Consider the following 13,309-nt stretch of genomic DNA (forward strand, 5'->3'; position numbering starts at 1 on the left):
ACTTGCGTCACACATTAGCTCAAAGGGTTCATTCCAATCTGGTATAGTCAAAATTGGTGCTTGCATTAATCGCTTCTTCATCAAATTGAATTCACTCAGACAGTTATTCCCAAAATCAAAAGGAGCATCTTTTTCTAAGAGTTTGGTCAAAGGTTGCATGATCTTCGAAAAGTCTTTGATAAACCTTCTATAAAAACCTGCATGCCCCAAGAAACTGCGGATCCCTTTAACATTTGTAGGTGGAGGAAGCTTTTCAATGACCTCAATCTTTGCCCTATCCACCTCCATACCTTCTTGAGAAATCTTATGTCCATGGACAATGCCTTCTTGGACCATAAAATGACATTTCTCCCAATTTAAGACGAGGTTTGTTTCTTCACATCTCACTAGCACCCTTTCCAAATTCTTCAAGCATATGTCGAAAGAGTCCCCAAATACCGAGAAATCATTCATAAACACCTCCATAATATCTTCCAAAAGATGATCAAAAATGGTCATGTCATACAGTCTTTGAAATGTTCTTTAGTGCATTACACAACCCAAAAGGCATTCTTCTATAAGCAAAAGTGTTGTAAAGGCAAGTAAATGTGTTCTTCTCCTGATCTTCTGGAGCTATGGGGATTTGAAAGTATCCCGACATGCCATCAAGGAAGCAATAGAATTGATGCCCCGCCAATCGTTCCAGCATCTGATCGATAAATGTTAATGGGAAATGATCTTTTCCAGTGGCATCATTTAATCTTCTATAATCAATGCAGACTCGCCATCCAGTAGCCATCCTGGTTGGAATCAATTCATTCTTTTCATTTCTCACCACTGTTATTTCTTCTTTTTTCGGAACCACTTGAGTTGGACTCATCCATGCACTATCGGATATAAGGTAGATAATCCCTACATCCAGGAGCTTTACTACCTCCGCCTTGACGACTTCCTTCATGTTCGGATTTAACCTCCTGTGAGGTTGGATCACAGATTTGTAATCATCTTTCATTAAGATTTTATGAGTACAGAATGATGGATTTATGCCCTTAATGTCTAATATGTTCCACGCAATAGCCGATGTATGCCTTTTTAACATGCTAACAAGCCTTCCCTTTTGATCCACCGACAAGTTTGAAGCTACAAGCACTGGGAGTTTAGATTCTTCCATCAGGAAGGCATATTCTAAATGCACTGGTAAGGTTTTAAGCTCAAGTTCTGGTGGTTCATCGATCGAAGGGCGCAGCCTACTCTCCTTCAATTTGTGAGTCTCCTCAAAATCCTTTGCCTCATGTTCACAATCATTCTCCCCTTCTTCTACTTGTAAATGTGTTTTTGTGTGGTCTTCTACGGCAAACAATGCTTCCATTCCACAACTCTCTCCTCTTGACATCGACACACCCAAAGAGTAAAGTTCCTGCTTTTGTTCATAATAAGATGAATCAAATTGAGCTAGGACCCTCTCCAGACTTTCCTATAAGTGATCATTCATTAATCCCAATGCAGATTTATCAAACTGATCTAACACATTATCTAATTCACAGTTTTGTTCTTGAATTCAGGTAATATAATCTTCAACTGATTCTTCTATGGGCTGTTGAATATTATACGACTCTTGCAAGAAACAACACGGTGTATCCTGTACTGGAAATAATTGACCCTTTTGTTTCGCATTTTCAACCATTCATGTGATATGTCGAATAACTCGGGTATTTCAATCATTTCTGTGACCAAAGGAAAAAGAATAATTCAGAACGATGATAGAAAATAAGATATGAAATAGAATGAATGAATAGCTAAGAAAACAAAGTGTAAAGTATCTCTAAAAGCCTACTCCCCGGCAACGGCGCCAAAAACTTGACGCGTCTGTACATGCGTGTAAACCGCAAGTGCACGGGTGTCGAAGTAATAATCCCAGATGAGTGGGTATCGTATCCACAGAGGGTAGGGAATAAAGACACTTAAGTTGTTTCTTAACTAATGTGGAAGATGAATAGTGATATATGTGACAAAATATGAAATAACAAGATGGGGTACCCGGATATTGATCCGCCTAGGACAATCGTTTCAAGTGCAAGAACCATCTATCATACTTCTTAATTGATGCTACAATGAGTCGTTGAAATCCTTATTTACATGATCCCAAATCTAAGGTCAACCATACCTAACTCTATACATGTCCCGGAGGAGAGATTGAATAAGCTCTCAACCTCGCACTCGCATAGAATTGCAATAACCTCTAGGGATTCCAAGTGATAACCCCTATTCCTATGTATAGACCTAACCCTTTCGTCCAAGTGGAAAATCCGTAGCCACAATCAAGCCCTAGGTACTAAAATCACTTCAGCGCTTCACTCTGTTATACTCGTAACAAAGCCCCAGCGGAAGGTCATCCCTTAGCCCATTCACTCTACTATGGCCGTAAAGAACTCTCGGAACGTGGAGGTAGGATATATCACACAAGAGGAGAAAGGGGTTGCTCCACTACCTCTCAACTCACCCTCTCAACCATCTCCAATCTAGCTTTGTCTAACTCTCATGGTATGTCACTCACTCACAAGAGTTACCAATAAGAACTCTCAACCGTAATGTCTAGGGGAGTATTCATACAATCAAGTCTCCAAGATTGGAATTCAAAAAAAAACATCAATTAATTGAAAGCATAATAAAGAGATTCAATGAAATCGAATGTAAAAACAAAGCATCCATAGATATCCCCCTCGTTAGTCATGGTGATGGTCTTGTAGAGAATCCTCTACTCGTCGCAAGGGTCCCTTTGTCTGGCCTAGGATACACCTCGGCGGATTGATGCCGATGAAAGCTCTCCCACTAACCTTCTTCCAAATGGCGTGCGATGTCGGAGCCGTAGAACCTCTCCAAAGCCCTAGCCAATACCTCTCAAAACCCTAGCCACCGCTCTCTCTCAAGTTTGGGAAAAGATGGAGAAAAAAATGCTGAAATCTATTTTTAAAGGGCTGGAAACGGGAATCCACATGCCCATGTGGGCGCCCCTGCGGATTTTTAACACGGACGTGTGGAATTTCCACACGCCCGTGTGGATTCTCTATTTTCCTGTTTTCTCTGCCGGCTGTAAACAGTGTTGTTGTGGTATTTTTGCTACAGTGCTTTCTACAATACCCTGCTACAGTACCGGCCTAAAATACTCCCGGATCCATACTTTCATCGAGGTAACGCAAACGGGCACATATTTACGTCGTGGATCGCCTTGCTTCTTTAATAATGGACATGTTGGTGGAGATCTTGTTCTATATGCACAAGTCAGAATGCTTGAATGTGACTACCCTTGTGCCCTTCCAAATAATTGTGCTAACTCGAGTACGAGGAGGTTGGCACACATTCCTGCATCTGGAACCTGACCTATGTCTTCGCGTTTGAACCTTAGCAAGATTTCCTCCAAATTAGTGTATTATGACCCACATTGGCTACTTTCTCTCATAATCGGCCTCACAACCCTACCTCCATGAAAGTAACATAAATACATCCATATTAGCATTAAAACCCGAGAAAAGTAATGCTCAACACAAGGAAAGAACACTTCATATTCTTATCGCACAAGCACTTATCAAGACGCCTCAAGTGTCAGTGTCAATTGCTGGTCATTTATTGCCACTGCTGGTGAAGATGATGCCGGTGCTACAAAATAAATGAAGATTGGGCGAAGAAAAGAGAAAGAGAAGCTTACCGACGAAATGAGAATGAAAGAATAGAAAAAAATAGGAAAACTCAAGTAACAACCCTCTAAAACGACGGTGAGAGGTCGAAAGAGTGCAAGGATGCATTCTCAGAATGTTTGGGAGTAAAAAGATAAAAAGGCAAAATAAATTTACAAAGAGAAAATACAGCCTTTTTAAGTTCTGTACATCCACTCAGACATGTGGAAATTACCCACGCCCGTGTGACTCCCCAGGAGAGACCCACAGGGGCAGATGCACGCCCCTGTGGTTTCTCGAGATAATACCCTATACTTCTGAACGCATCCACATGGGCTTGTAGAAATTCCTCATGCCCATGTGCCCGACCCACAGGGACAGACGCACACCCTTATATATTCTCTATCCAACCCAAGAAATTCTTTTAAGTGTTTCACATGCCCGTGGGGAAATGGACATTCACAGCGCCAGCTCACAGGGGCACCCACACGCCCCTGTATATTCTCAGGATACAGGAGAGCTCTTCTGCAGAGATCCACACGGGCGTGTGAAAATTATCCATACCCGTGTGATTATCACAAGGTCATTCACAGGGGCGAGTCCACGCCCCTGTGTCCTCTCAGGAAGAGCTCACAATAAAGACCTACGGCCATGTGGAAATTCCACATGGCCGTTTGAACTTCTTTATTATGCTTTCAATTAATTGATGTTTATTGTGAGTTCCAACCTTGAATGCTTGATTGTATGAACATTTCCCCTAGAGTGACACTAGGGTTAAGAGTTCTCGTTGGTAACCTTGCGAGTGAGTGACACACCACGAGCGTTAGACAAAGCTAGGTTGGAGAGGGTTGAGAGGGTGAGTCGAGAGGTACAGGAGCGTCCCCTTTCCCCTCCGACGTGATAGATTCTACCTCCGTTCCTTGAGTTCTTTGCAGTCATAATAGAGTGAATGGTCTAAGGGATGAACTTCCGCTGGGGCTTAGTTGCACGTGCAATGGAGTGAAGTGTTGAGGTGATCTTAGTATCTAGGGCTTAATCGTGGTTAGGGACCTTCCACCTGGACCAAAGGGTTAGGTCTATAATTAGGAAGAGATTTATCACTTGGAATCCCTAGATCTCATTGCAACTCTATGCGAGTGCGAGGTTGAGAGGTTATCTAATCTCTCCTCCGGGACATATATAGAGTTAGGCATAGTTGACCTTAGATTTGGGACTATGTAATTAAGGATTTCCATGACTCACCATTGCATTGATTAGGAAGCATAATAGAGGGTTCTTGCACTTGAAACAATTATCCTAGGCGGAGCATTATCTGAGTACCCCATCTTTATCGATTGCCTTTCCTCCTCCTTTACTCGTGCTCTCTTACTTGTTACTTTTACCTTTGAGAATTGAATCATTGTCACACTTATCACTATTGATCTTTCACATAGCTAAAAAGCGAATTAAGTGTTTTTATTCCCTACTCCCTGTGGATTCGATACCCGCTCATCCGGGATTATTACTTCGACAAACTCGTGCACTTGCGGGATATAAGCAAGGGGACCTTGTCAAGTTTTTGGTGCCGTTGTCGGGGATCGAACCCGGGTCACCCGGGCCACCCTCTCTCATGTGTCACTCATCCACACAAGCTACCAAGATGGACTCTCAGTCACTCTAAGGGAGAAATCATTCAACAAGCATTCAAGATTGAAACTCAATTGAAAACACCAATTAAGAAAAGCATAATAAAAGGTCAATGAAACAATAACATCCTATGGTTTATAAGTCCAAGTACCCACTAGGGGGTTTAGCTCCCCATGGAGCACAATACAATCAACAATGAAATCGAAAGTAAAAACAAGTAATCCATAGGAAAACCCCCACGGTATTCATGTCGATGGTCTTGTGGAGTGGCCTTGTCCTCTCCAAAGGTCCCCTTGTCAAGCCTAGTGCACACATCGCCGAATCGGTGCCGAGGAAAACTCCACCAATAACTATCTTCCAAGCGAATCGCAGTGTCGAAGCCAGAGAACCACTCCAAAAGCCTTACCAAAACCTATCTAAACCCTAGCCGCCGACCTCTCAAAAAATGAAGAAGAGATAGGAAAAGAATGCTGAAATCGGGCTGAAAAACAGCTTTAAATAGGCTGGAATTGGGCATCCACACAGGCCTGTGGATGTTCCACACGCCCCTGTGGACTTTCCACACGCCCATGTGGATTCTTTTGGAATTCGATTTTTCGACCCAGCTATGAGCGATGAAATTGCTACGATGAAATTACCACAATGATTTGCTAAGTAATCGCTACATGACTCCCCCCCCCAAACGCCAAAAACACTCCCGAATCCACTTTTCCTTGAGGCAACATAAACGGGCACACATTTATGCCGTAGATCACATCGTTTCTTCAATAAACAAGTTCATTGGTGAAGATCTTGCTATCGTTGCACAAGTTGGGATACGCAAATGTGACTGCCTTCGTCCCCCTCCAACTCATTGTAATTGATTGAATACATGGAGGTTGGCACACATTCACGTATCTTAGAGCCCCACTTGTGTCTTCGCGTTTGTTCCTTCCAAGATTCCACCAAATAGTGCGTTCATGATCTACTTTTGGCTTCTTTTCTTAATACTTAGCTTCATAACCCTACATGCGCAAAAAACCACAAATACACATGTATTAGCACTTAAACCTGATAAAAGTAATACTCATCGTAAGGAAAGAACACTTCGCATTCTTAACACACAAGCACTTATCAACAGATCACCTTCTCCTTTGGTTGCTTCATGTTCTGAATTTGAGGATGGTAGTAGGGTTCTTCTTGTTCTTCATTCTCTAAGCCTCCCAAATACTCATCCAAAGGATTTATCGAGAGCACCTTCTGCATACAATCAGAAATTAACCTATAAGTTTCATCGATGAAGTAAAGTGTGTCATTATGGTCTAAAGAGTGTTTCATGGCAGCCGGTAAAGAGTACACGACTTCCTCTTCTCTGACTCTCAACGTTAATTTCCCTCTTTTTAAATCAAGCACCCGAGGTGCTAAGGAATGGTTGGCTAAGAATCAATGGTGTCTCCACATCCTCATTGATATCCATGATGACAAAATCCACAAGAAAGACAAATTTGTCTACTCAGACAATCACATATTCAACAATCCCACGAGGTTTTCTTGTTGATCGATCAGCCAATTGTAAAGTCATCCTCGTGGGCCTAAACTCATCCAAGCCCAGTTTTAAATACATGGTGTAGGGCATGACATTTATGCTAGACCCCGAATCCGCTAGAGCATTTTCTTAGACTCCACCTTCAAGCATGCACGGGATTATGAAGCTTCTCGGATCCTTCAACTTTTATGGGTGCTTCCTTTCTAAAATGGCCGAGCAATTCCCGATGAGTGCAACCATGCCTTCTTCCTCCAACTTTCTCTTATTCGTAAGGAGCTCTTTTAAAAACTTGGCATATTTAGGCATTTGGGTCAATGCCTCAACTATCAGAATGTTTAGGTGAAGTTGTTTGAAAATGTTGATAAATCTTTTAAATTGAACATCCTCCTTGTCTTGCTTCAGTCTGGCCGAATAAGGGATTGGAGGCTTGTACTCAGATGATTTTGACGGTCCTTATTATTGGGGCTTATCATTTCTTCCATGATTGTTTTCTTCAATGGTTTTTTCAGCTAACTTGGGGGGTCTTCCTCAAAGGCTACCCCACTTTCCTTGACACTTGGGTCAACTTCGACCCTTGTCTCAACTTGCTTCCCGCTTCTAAAGGCAATGGCCTTCAATTGTTCCCTTGGATTGTCTTCCGTGTTACTAGGAAGACAACCTAAGGGCCCCTCAGAATTTGTCTTGGCGAGTTCCCCCACTCGATGCTCAAGTGATTTTACAGAAGCTTGGAGGTTTCTCAAAATAGAACCTATCTCACTGACCTGTTTGGCATGTTGAGTGAGCTGAGTATTCACCTTGCTAAATTGTGCATCCATGCTACTAGTTATGCTATTAAATCTGGCACCAGTACTGAGCATGAACTTTGAAAGAACCTCTTCAGTAGTAAATTTCTTCTCAATAGCCGGTTATTGAAATTGAGATCCTTGGAGTGTTGCACCTCTTTGTTGTTGACCTTGGTTCCATGCAAAATTTGGGTGGTTCTTCCATCCTGGATTGTAAGTTGAGCTGTACGGGTTTCCTTGATTTCGTTGCCCCCCAATATAGTCGACATTTTCAATGGAAGCAACAGAGGAGCTAGCAATAGGACATTGGACCGCTCCATGCCCACCACCACAAGTGCTACAACTCATCACTTATTCTGACCTCGAACTACTTCCCAAAAGAAGATCAAGCTTTCAGGTTAACACATCAACTTTTGCGGCCAAGGTGTCATTGCTACTCACTTCATAAATTCCAGCATTTTTTTGTGAAGATACTCTTGATGCCCAATGTGATTCATTACTTGCCATAGACTCAAGTAATTTCTCAGCCACATCGGGATACTTGTTGCTAAGGGATCCACCCGCCATGGCATCAATGAGTTGGCGAGTAGATGATCTGTACTCGTATCCATGAAGCAAAACCATGATGGGGGCACCTTCTAAGGAGATCCTTGAATCTTTTATAGGCTTCAAACAATGTTTCAGATTCCCCTTGTTTGAAGGCGGAAATTTCTTGTCTCAATTTGGCCGCTTTGCTTGGTGGAAAATACCTCCCAAGGAATTTCTCAACCATATCATTCCATGTTTTTATTGACCCTGGAGATAAAGATGTAAGCCAATGATATGCCCCATCTCTCAGGCTAAATGGAAATAGCCTCAATCAGATAGCATCATCCGACACCCCATTTATCTTGAATGTAGAGCAAATTTGGAGAAACTTAGAAAGGTGGTCATGTGCATCCTCATTTGCAAGGCCATTAAATTAAACCAAGTTTTGGATCATGCCAATTGTACTTACTTTAATTTTCAAAATGATTAGATGCCACGGTTGGTGCTTGAACACTAAACTTATCACCCATGAATTGAGGTCTTTCATATTCGGATAAAGTGTGTCGCTCTTCGGCCATGATTGAAGATTCTCCATCCTCAATTTCAATGTTTTGTGCACCCGACCCTTCACCAACTTCTATTAATCTCCGATGCAAGGTTCTTTTGATTTCACCATCCGGTGTTATCAAAGTCAATGGATTTGAACGTGTCATGCACAGTACCTTGCAAAACCAAGAAAGATGGTAGAAAGTTAAGATCAAAAGAAAAGAAAAGAAATGATGAAATGGGTAAATAATGAAATGCCTAGAGCAATAAGCTAAAAGTTTCCTAGAATTCCTTAAAGCTCCCCGGCAACGGCGCCAACCTTGATTGCTTCCCCACAAGTGTACGCGATCACCAAGTAATACCTCGTGTAAAGATGCAAGGATCATATTCCACGGGGCTAAGGATCTCCTATTACTCCTTCTCAACCTATTATCTAGCCTAAAATATTAAGTGATGGGATTTAATCTACTAGATGCAATTAAAACTAAATACAAGATTACCAACAAATTAGAGAGAACAAGCAATGAGCAAGCAAGATTAACAATGTAATGCAAAGGCCTATGGATGTGGATCCCCTTGAAGGGTCATCATGACACATGGATGAAGAAAAAAAGTTGCAAGGGTAATTTGGACTGAGAGATTTCAAGATTAGAACAACCCCAATTTCTCGGTGATTGAACCCTAATCCCATACGAATGTTGATAGGAATTTCTTCCAAATCCCAATTCCTATGATTGTATTAAGTACAAGGAAATCTCAAAAAAAGGATAAACTCATCCTAAGTTCATCCCTAGAACACGGAGGGCTACCAACACCCAATTTCTCGGCGTGTTGATACAAGTAACCCCTTCTAATCCTTTCACGATCTAATACAAGAGAGTAGGTTCACATCTACATGCATAACTCATAAAAGAACTACGGATTTCTCCTTAGTGTAGCTCTTAGCATGAAAACAATGGATTAAATCTCAAATCACCCAAGCATTGAATTAACAAGCAATCATCCAAAATACATGATAAAACCCCCCAAGGTTCACCGACATCCGATGGCCTTGTGGGTCTAGTTTGTCATCATACTACAACAAGCAATAAAATCAAGTAAAACACAAAGAAAACTCATAAATGACACTCCCTAGATGAAATGGATAAGGTGGAGGTAGAAAATGTACCGAATGACGCTTCCCCCATCAAAGGAATGCTGTATAATGCTTCCTTTAGCCACGGGTCTCCTTCCTTCAAATGGTTGTCGATCTCCCCCTTGAATGATGATATCTTCTTGCCCCGGGAGCCTTTGACCTTGCCCTTAGATGATCTCCTCATTTCCTTGCCCTTCTTCTTCTTTCCTAGGTCGCTCAAGGTCTCCTAAGATGTGTCCAAGAAGCCCTCTCAAAAATCTGTCCAAAAAAGTCCCTCATTTCTACCCTAGAAATCTGCATTTTTACCCTTCAGAGCATACGGGCCGTATGGGGGTCGTATGATGACCGTATAGCACTCAAAACCTAGATTTTTGCTTCATATGGGGGTGCATATGGGCTACATACAGCCTCCATATGGGCTGTATGGGGGCCGCATGAAGTTCTGGACAGGCAGTTTCAAACAATTCCAATACTACAGTGTTTGCTATAGTAACATCGCTACAGTACCTACTCTACAGTAATTTTGGGACTGTTTTCTTCTTCTTTTCGCCCAAATGATATCCTCGTGTTCTCCATAGCTTTCATGTACCCTACAAAACAAATAGTACGTGATCAAGCACAAAACAAGCATCAATCCTCAATAAAATACATGCAAAGTGTATAAAATACATATATGAAAACACCTACATTTAGACACTTATCAACCATCGACACGAATACCGAGTTGGTTTTCCTATGGATAATTTTTTTTACCTTCGATTTCATTATTGATTGTATCTTGCTCTATGGTGAGTTAAACCCCCTAGTGGGCACTTGGATTTTGTAAACCCTAGGATGTTATTGTTTCTTTGACCTTTTATTATGCTTTCCTTAATTGATGTTTTAATTGAGTTCCAATCTTGAATGCTTGTTGAATGATTTCTCCCTTAGAGTGACTCTAGGGTTGAGAGTTCTTCTTGGCAACCTTTGTGGATGAGTGACACACTATAAGGGTTAGACAAAGCAAGATTGGAGAGGGTCGAGAGGGTGAGTCGAGAGGTAGCGGAGCATCCCCTTTCTCCTCCTGTGTGATTTATCCTACCTCCATGTTCAAAGAGTTCTTTGCGGTCACAATAGAGTAAAGGATGAAGGGATGAACTTAGCTGGGGCTTAGTTGCGCGAGCAACAGAGTGAAGCGTTGAAGTGACTTTAACACCTTGGGCTTAATTGTGACTAGGGTCTTCTGCCTGGACCAAAGGGTTAGATCTACATATAGGAATAGGGTTTATCACTTGGAATCCCTAGAGCTTCTTACAACTTTACATAGTGTGAGGTGTTGAGACAGGTTGATTTCTCCGTCGGGACATAGTGTAGAGTTAGTCACGGTTGACCTTAGGTTTGAGACCGTGTATTTAAGGATGTCCATGACTCATTAAGCATTAGTTAGGAAGCATAATAGTTGGTTATACACTTGAAGCAATAATCCTAGAAGGAACACTATTCGAGTACCCCATTTTTATCAATTGCCTTTCCTCTCATTTATTTGTGCCTCTCTTTCTTATTTTCTTTAGTTTCTTTGCATCGATCTTTATCCACAGAATCATTGTTTCATTTCCACTTAGTTAAGTAGCAATCTTGGTGTTTCTATTTCTTATTCCCTGTGGATACGATACCCCACTCACCTGGGATTTATTACTTTGACAAACCTGTTCACTTGCGGGTCACACCCAAGGGGCGTTGTCAAACACCTATATTCTTAAATCATCAAAGTATTTCCCAACCCAAGTAGCGATGAAACATTGAGTGTAGTTTGGTAAATAACAACTCTTCACTTTATCTTCCCACTAAGTCGTACATATTCTTGAAGACGACATCCTTGTTCCCATCCTTGGCTATATTAGGTATCATTTGATGAAAAAGTGGGCTTTGACTTTGTTCACCTCATGTTGGAGAATTTCTTTACAAAATCAATGTAGGCAAGGCAAACCAAGGATGAGATTAGTATTTTCTAGCCTGAATACTAACAATTTCCTGAATACTAACAATTTATAGTCGAAGGCTTAAGTGTTTCTTGATCGATGAGTGTTCATTTATAAATGATTTTGTTTTGTGATTCAACACAGTATTTCAGTGAATCTGATACTTAATCCACTTTTTTTCATGTTTATGGTGATGATGAGGCACTTGGAATAAAAGGAATAAATTTGGACCAAAATGGAGTCAATCAAGACTGAAAAATGGAATTCTTAGCGCCCACACTACCTTCACACTAGCCATGTCTAAAACTCTAAGGGGTGTCAATTCTATCCTCAAAGACAAGTAAAATACATCAAAGAAGAGACAACTAGGCTCCACGTAGCTGTGTGGACCCCATGTCGCTCCTTATTTTTTGAAATTCCAAATTTTCAAGTTTTAAAGTTTGGAGCTACATAGCCTCTCTAAACCACATGTGGACCCCATGTTTGGGCATTATTTTCTCAACTATAAAAGGCATGGATGTGATTATTTTGGGAGCTTTTAGTTAGAATTTCATGGTTTTTCACTGTCTTAGAGTTTTTAAAGGAGGTTAGAGAAAGGATTTTGGAAAAGATTAGAAAGGATAAACGTGAAGATCGGAAGGGGTCACAAGAGGAGAGATCTAAGGCAATGATATAGGTGATGTAGTATCAAGCTTTGGAAGGGTTCAAGCATCCCAAATCATAGAATTTGATGTACATTTTATTATGTTTTTTTTTCATATTTTATTTATAGTTCTTGAATTGTGTTTTAAACTTTATAATGTTTTGCTGCTAAACCTTCCTTGGGTATTTGGAATTGTGATGAACCCTAGGGGAACATATAACTTGACTTCATAAGTTCTAACTTAATTAGAGATTTTCATTGTGGTTTATCTGTGTTTTAATACCATGACTTATCCATGTGAGAGCCTTAACTTGAGCTTGATTATTGCTAGAGAGATTGAGAAATCCTTAATAATTAGATCTACCATAGGAAAAAGAGGATTGAGGACGCACCCAGAGATAGGGCACTATCTCCCTTCTATATTAGGGTTGGATTACAAGAATATTGCCCCCAAGGGAAAAATTCTGAGTGTAAAGCAATCACATAAATTGTGTAGAAAATAGAAAATTAGTTAGTACTAGCACTCGCAATCCTTGAGGCATGGATAATTTCTTTCCAAGCAAATTGTATTACTTAATACGACACTTGCAGTTGTACTAGTAAGTTATTATACACGTAGCACCATCATTTTAGAATCTCATCCTGACACTTTTTTCTTAGACTTTTGGTAGCATGTTCATACAATGTGCAAATAGCTCTAGTGCAACAAATCCCAATGTTTTTTTTTTTGGTCATCTTCCACCTCAAGTCTTGCAGTTTATTTATTAGTTACTAAAAGTAGTAGGACTATTGATGAGGATGACTTCAAATTTTTTAGGTGCCAGTTTTTTGGTTACAGATAGAGGAAAGTTCACAAGAAAAATAAGTATGAATGAGAACATTTATCTTAGTAGGTGCAGAAATAAAGAGAACGAAA

At 40.8% G+C, this 13,309-nt stretch overlaps 1 non-coding gene across 1 annotated transcript; it reads left to right on the forward strand.

The window, feature by feature from the left end:
• The first annotated feature begins 8,200 nt into the window (after positions 1-8,200).
• On the forward strand, positions 8,201-8,307 carry LOC120266096. Its single transcript, XR_005537939.1, has one exon. It is a non-coding gene; the product is annotated as a small nucleolar RNA R71 (small nucleolar RNA).
• The last annotated feature ends 5,002 nt before the right edge of the window (positions 8,308-13,309 follow it).

The sequence above is a fragment of the Dioscorea cayenensis genome, chromosome 7 (genome assembly GCF_009730915.1).
Source record: "Dioscorea cayenensis subsp. rotundata cultivar TDr96_F1 chromosome 7, TDr96_F1_v2_PseudoChromosome.rev07_lg8_w22 25.fasta, whole genome shotgun sequence".
Taxonomy (NCBI): Eukaryota; Viridiplantae; Streptophyta; class Magnoliopsida; order Dioscoreales; family Dioscoreaceae; genus Dioscorea; species Dioscorea cayenensis.